A 7,417-nucleotide genomic window follows, 5' to 3' on the forward strand; every position below is an offset into this window, starting at 1 on the left:
AAAAATAACACAAGAAAACTACAGGCCAATATCTTGTCTGACTATACACATAAAAATCCTCAGCAAAATACTAGCAAACATAATCCAAGCATATTTAAAGAAAGATTATATACCAAGATCAAATGAGTTTTACTCCAAGAATGCAAGGGTGGATGAACATGAGGAAATTAATCCATGTAATATACACATAAATAGAACGAAGGTGAAAACCCACGTGATCATCTCAATTGATGCAGAATAACCCCTTGACAAAATACCCTTTTTTAAAAAAAAGATTTTATTTATTTATTTAACAGAGAGAGACACAGCGAGAGAGGGAACACAAGCCTGGGGAGTGGGAGAGGGAGAAGCAGACTACCCATTGAGCAGGGAGCCCGATGCGGGGCTTGATCCCAGGACCTGGGATCATGACCTGAGCTGAAGGCAGACGCCCAACAACTGAGCCACCCAGGCGCCCCTGACCCATGACTTTTAATTGGTTTGTTTTGTCACTGAAATGTACACTTGATAATACTGTAGGTCACCATGTCAAATCCTGATAATGAATTTTTCAAAGGTGCAGAATATAAGATCAACATGCAAACATGGTAGTGTTGGCCATAAATGCAACCACATGTATCTACTTCTGGTCGATGGAAGCTTACACACAGACACTAGAAAGAGAAGGCAATGTGAAGATAGAACAGAGATATGTGGCCATGAACCAAGGGATGCCAAAAGTTCTGGAAGGTGGAAAAGGCAAGGAAGAAATTGTCTCCTGTAGCTTCTAGGGAATGTGGCCCTACCAACACCTCAATTCTTCTGCCCCCCAGAACTGTGAGAGAGAAATTTTTGTTGTTACAAACCACTCAGTTTGTGGTAATTTGTTGTGGCAGCCCTAAGAAACTAATACAATTATCCTTACACCACTTTAATTCCTTTTTACCTTCTACACGAATTTCATGTTCCCTATTGCATTTCCAATTATTTAGATACTGTACTGAAAAAGAAACATAAGATGGTGAGTTCACAAAGGGAAAGAGTCAGCAATCATATTCTCTTAACATCATACCATACTTGTACACAGCTATGCAGTTACTTGCACATTAATGACAACCAGTGCCTAGAAGATGCCCTTTGATCATTTGACTTTGTGGAAAAACCTCTAGTCAGGGTTTTTGCCTTTGATTATTAGACTCCAGTCTGGAGAATCTAGTGCTGCTATTCAAGAATCAATACGTGGAGTTCAGGTTTATATATTTATTTCTGCTTCGTTTCATAATTTAGAGCAGACAGTATGATTATGGAGCAGGACATCCCTGAACAAAGGTAATAGTGGATATAATATACCAGTTAGTAGGGGCTCCTGGGTGGGCTCAGTTGTTAAGCGTCTGCCTTCGGCTCAGGTCATGATCCCAGGGTCCTGGGATCGAGCCCCGCTTCGGGCTCCCTGCTCCGCGGGGAAGCCTGCTTCTCCCTCTCCCACTCCCCCTGCTTGTGTTCCTGCTCTCGCAATCTCTGTCAAATAAATAAATAAAATCTTTAAAAAAAAATAATATACCAGTTAGTAGAGGTAAAGGAGTTGGAGGAGGAGGAGCAATTCCTAGGGATAGAGGTGGTGCTGGGAGAGCTGGTGGCAGGGAGGTCCTGGAATTTATGAGCAACCTCCAAGTCCATGTTCCTATAATATAAATAATTCAATGTTTAAATACTTTTAATAGAATATGCAGCCCAGAGTGCACAGCAATGGACACTTGTGACTTTACAGATTAATATCAATTTATCAGCATTCAGTGACAGTACATGCAAAGGACTTGTATAGATATTCGATGAGCACTTTAAACACTACACAGTGACTACTTCCGCTAACACTCTGATACTAGGAGAGCTGGCCTCCTCATCAAAAGCCTTGTGAAATAGTACTGCAAAATAATGAAAACCTAGATTTCATGATAAACCTATGCAAAGGAGAATTCCTCTATCCGGCTGGGACTGTTAGACTAGTTGGTTCACATATGGATAATACAAGGTCACGGGTTGATCCCTAAGGGAGCAGAGTGCCAAGAGTCCGTCTTACAGCAGTGGGGACTGAGCTGTTTTCTAATACCAATAACTAAAAATAAGTAATATCCATTTGCATAGGAACAATGCTTATCAAAAATTTTTCCTCACTTTTGATCGTCATTAGGAGTCCATAATGTAGTTAGGAAAACTAGTTTGATCTCACTACTTAAAAAGAGTTACCAAACTCTAGGAATTTAAGTGACTGATGCAATGTCTTGGATTTAATCAGTTCTAAAGCTTAGACCTCCTAATAAAGATTTTAAGTGTAATGGGATATTTTGGCATAGATAACTTTATATATCCACCTACATTTCCTTTTTTGACATGATGGTAGTTGAGGTTTAAAGAGTTGTAAAAAGCTTCTGGAATTATTAAAATTATTGAGGATTTTCTTTTTGCAAGGAATTACCATGGACCCAATTTTTCAAATGATCATGAAAATTTCCTCTCAGCAGTGTTGCTCCAAAGCATATTCTGTCACAATATCCAGGCCAATTTAATGAGCTTTTTCCCCACCTGAAAAAGATACGTTGTTTTGAAAAATCTTATTTGTAGAGTTATTGAAACTAAAATGCGTAATTGCAAGTCTGGTTGTGGTCACATTTTCCTTCCATCTGACAAGATCATTTTCTTTTATTTATTTGAGACAGAGTGTGCACGAGCTGGAGGGAGGGAGAAGATGACACTGAGGGAGAGAAAGAACCTCAAGCAGACTCCCTGCTAAGTGCAGAGCCCTACTGGCCTGGATCCCAGGACCCTGAGATCATGACCTGAGCTAAAACCAAGAGTCAGATGCTTAACCACCTGAGCCACCCCGGCGCCCCTAGATTATTTTCTACCATTGAACTCAGTGTGACAGGACAAAAAGTCTATGTAGCTTCATTACCTTGGTCTGATGTTGCTGGAATTCTGTTCCAAGGTCTTTGAATTTTTATTCCTTGAAGCTCATCTTGAACTTGTGGTCAGGTTCTGAATTCTTCACTTCTGTGCATTAATCACCACTATGAATGTACAGTTTCAGGAAGGCCTTAAATAATAATACATGGTAAATAAATGGAGGATTATTTGCTTGTTGAAGTCTCAGACACTCAGAAGTTCAGAGTTCCTGATTATTTTCATGACAGTTCTCTGTGGAGGCAGGGCTGGTGGCCGTCGTGGTAGCAAGATGAAATACACCCCTGACTTAAGGTAAAAAACCATTTCTCACTTTTGGAAAATAAAAATGAAAAAAATGAGAGGACAGAGTAGTTTTTCTTCATATACTGTGACCACATTTATTGTTCTGTTGAAAATTGATTGTACTTAACTTCTAAGACTTAATTAAAAAGCGAATCCTCATAATAAGCCAATGGCTCAGAAGGAATTCTCATTCATGCCTGGTGGCAATGCTAAATGCCACTTTAGAAGACAGTTTTCATACAAAAGTAAACATATTCTTAAAAAGATTTTTTTAGAGAGGGTACAGGTGGGGCGGGGGGCAGAGGGAGAAGCAGACTCCCCTCTGAGCAGGGAGCCTGACGTGAGGCTCTATCCCAAGACCCTGAGATCATGACTGAGCCGAAGGCAGACGTTTAACCAACTGAGCCACCCAGGTGCCCAAAAGTAAACATCCTCTTACCATAAGATCCTGCAGTTGCACTTACTGGTATTTATTTACCTGAGTGAGTTTCGAAAACATGTCTGCACAGAAGCCTGTACGTGAATGCTTATAGCAGCTTTATTCGTAATTGCCAAAACATGGAAGCAACCAAGATGTCCTTCAGTAGGTGAATGGATAAATGAATGGTAAATGTAAATGGAATAAAAGAAATAAACAATCAAGCTACAAAAAGACACTGGGGGATGGGGGAGGGTGGCACCTGGGTGGGGTCCTGGGATTGAGCCCTGCATCGGGCTCCCTGCTTGGCTGGAAGCCTGCTTCTCCCTCTCCCACTCCCTCTGCTTGTGTTTCCTCTCTCGCTGTCAAATAAATAAAATCTTAAAAAAAAAAAAGATCAGTAGTTAAAAGGGATTCCACAGGAGGGATGAGATGAATAGGTGGAACACAGGGAGGTTTTTTTTAGGGCAGTAGAACTCTGCTGTATGATAATGTAATGGTGGATACATACCCTTATGTATTGTGAAAACCCACAGAAATACAACACAAATGACTGTGGACTTCATTACCCCTTGTAACAAATGTACCACAGTAATGCAAACTGATAGTAATAGAAGAAACTAGAAGGAGGGAGTAGGTGAGGGATATGTGAACTCTGTACTTTCCAGTCATTTCTTTATAAACCTAAAACTATTCAAAAAATAGTCTATTAATTTTTAAAAAAAGCTATCAAGCAGTTCAGTTTCTTAACTGTATGGCCTTGAAAAGAGACTGTACTGATAGAATGCTCAAATGAATGGACATTAATGCAAATTAGAATCTTTCTACTTCAACCTTCATTCTCTAGCATCCAAAAAGAGGTGCTTCTGAGTGTAAAATAGTTATGTCTTCTGAGATGGCTGAAGCAAACCACTTCCATGAAATGTTATGAGAATAAAGGAGGGAGGTTAAAATATAGTACTAGGCCAGAGAGAGCATCTGACAGGGGTGATGGGTTCCAGAATATACCACCCCAAAGTATGTCTCTTTGAAACAGGGACTGTTTTAAGCTAAAGGCCACTGAGAACCAGCCAACATAGGAAAGGTTCCAAGAACAGCACAAGCTTTCTTTTGTAAAGGAAATTTCCATTGGTAAAAAGTCTCTCTCATTACTATTTAATTCTTTCCCTAGCTTTATTGAGATATAATTGACATATAACATGGTGTAAGTTTAAGGTGTACCATGTGATTTGATATACATATATCAAAGATAAACATACATCTCATGAAATGATTACCACAATAAGGTTTAGATAACATGCATCACCACTATGTAGTTACCTTTGTGTGTGGTGAGAACTTTTAAGATCTCTTGGCAACTTCGCCATTAACTATAGTCACCATGCTGTACACCAGATCCCCAGAATAAATAATTTTATTATTTTAAAAAGATTTTATTTCTTAGAGAGAGCACAAGCAGGGGGAGCGGCAGGCAGAGGGAGAAGCAGGCTCCCCACGGAGCAGGAAGCCTGTTGGGGGACTCGATCCCAGGACCCTGGGATCATGACCTGAGCTGAAGACAGACGCTTACAAGACTGGGGTAGCCACCCAGGTGTCCCTTATTCATTTTATAATTCGAAGTTTGCACCCTTGGACCACCTTTACTCATTTCCCCCACCCCTGCCTCTGGTAATCACCAGTCTACTCTGTTTCTTTGAATTAGTTTCTTTTTTAGATTCCACATATAAGTAAGGTCATACAGTATTTGCCTTTCTCTGTTTGACTTCTTTCACTTAGCACAATGCCCTCAAATTTCATCCATGTTGTTGTAAGTGGTCACATTTTCTTTTCTAGGACTGAATAATATTCCATGGTGTGTGTAATATATGTATATATCACATTTTCTTTATTCCTTTACCATTAGACATCTAGGTTATTTCCATGCTTTGGCTATTGTGAATAATGATGGATGCATCAGTGAAGATGCAGGTGCAGGTATCTCTTCAAGATAGTGATTTTATTTCCTTCGGATAAATACCCAGTAGGAGTGCTGAATCATATGGTAGTTTTATTTTTAATTTTTCGAGGAGCCTCCATACTGTTTTCCATAGTGGCTATACCAATTTATATACACCAACAGTGTATAAGAGGTCTCTTTTCTCCACATGCATGCCGAACTTAATGTCTTTTATCAGCTTTTATGAATGCAGAAGGCATGACTTAAATATGCATTAACAAACCCTTGTTTACCATACATTTCCTGGTTACCCTCCCATACCTTGCCTCCACTCCTTCACCCCTCACCAGAAACCCAAACTTCCTTTTCCTTGTTTAGCCTAAGGTGGTTTTTATAAGCCCAAATTCAAACCACCCCTTTGGGTTACTCATCACTGGGTACTCCCAATGTGTACTTAAGCTATGCACATGTTAATAAAGTTCTGTTTTTGTCTTGTTGAGATTTTCCTCCACCAGGGACAATGATCTGGTGCATCCTGTCCCAGCCCTACCTCATCAGGCTTCTAAATAGGTTCAAACAAGCCTGAAAATTTGAGTGAACACAGCCTAAGTCTGGCTCTATCAAGATAGATAATACTTCCATCTTTTTTTCCCCTCTTTGTTGCAAATGTCACCCTGGGTCATTTTGGAAGGTCACACACATCCCAATGATGTGATTTCTGTTTCTAAAAAAGATACATCTTTCTAGTAGAATTGTCTGAGAGTCTGTGGAATAAAAATTTTAACTGTTAGGAAATATTCATTCCCAGCATAGATTTGGCCTTTAGAAATTAAAGTCATTTAGATCCAACCCTAAAGAAAGATCGGGTGAGCAATATGGATAATAATAGTAATGACTGGGATCAAACCTGAAATATTACTTAATAATTATTTCATCCATTCATATCTGAGTCCCTGGAAAATATCCCACTGTGGCTTATCCAAATCTTCTCTAGTATATTTAAATTTCAAACACTCCTCAAAGTCTTCATGGTCAGTCAGTGACCTTGTTTCTGGGTTCACTGAGAAGATGTGACCTTGGTCAGCAGCTTCACTGCTATCCATGTTAAGATTCCTCTGAATCCGGATCGCCTGGGTGGCTCAGTTGCTTAGGTGTCTGCCTTCGGCTTGGGTCGTGATCCCAGGGTCCTGGAATTGAGTCCTGCATCGGGCTTCTTGCTCAGCGGGGAGCCTGCTTCTCCCTCTGCCTGTGCTCTCTTTCTCTCTGACAAATGAATAAATTAAAAAAAAAAGATTTCTCTCAATCCATATTCCCATTTCTCCTCCTCTAAAATTAACTTCTCATGTGCTTTTTGAGCATAGTGCCCAAACAAGGACACCGTCCACTATTTCCTTCTGTAAAAGGTTTATTGCTACATTTGCGGAGAGGCGCATAACCTACTTGTAATTTAAAAATTAACCACACCAGTCCTATGTGAGCGGAAAGAGGTCTTCTTGGAAGTCCACTAATCTTATCCTCTCTTCTTAGTGATGAAGCTACGATCCAAGAAATATAAATGACTTAAAACCACAACCAATTGGTGGCAAAGTTGAGCTCAGATCTTAAAACGAATTCATTATCATTTTATTACTACTTTATATTGCCTTTTTTTTTATTCTTATGTTAATCCCCATACATTACATCATTAGTTTTAGATGAAGTGTTCCATGATTCATTGTTTGTGCATAACACCCAGTGCTCCATGCAGAATGTGCCCTCCTCAATACCCACCACCAGGCTAACCCATCCTCCCACCCCCCTCCCCTCTAGAACCCTCAGTTTGTTTTTCAGAGTCCATCGTC

The 7,417-nt window shown here is 39.9% G+C and overlaps 1 long non-coding RNA gene across 1 annotated transcript; it reads right to left on the reverse strand.

The window, feature by feature from the left end:
• Nucleotides 1–1,224: 1,224 nt before the first annotated feature.
• On the reverse strand, nucleotides 1,225–7,373 carry LOC145717798 (uncharacterized). Its single transcript, XR_014141224.1, has 2 exons — nucleotides 2,930–7,373; nucleotides 1,225–1,660 (listed from the first exon to the last, which is right to left on the reverse strand). It is a non-coding gene; the product is annotated as an uncharacterized LOC145717798 (long non-coding RNA).
• Between the last annotated feature and the right edge of the window lie 44 nt (nucleotides 7,374–7,417).

The sequence above is a fragment of the Leptonychotes weddellii genome, chromosome X (assembly GCF_054177405.1).
Source record: "Leptonychotes weddellii isolate Sample4059 chromosome X, ASM5417740v2, whole genome shotgun sequence".
In the NCBI taxonomy this organism is placed as follows: domain Eukaryota; kingdom Metazoa; phylum Chordata; class Mammalia; order Carnivora; family Phocidae; genus Leptonychotes; species Leptonychotes weddellii.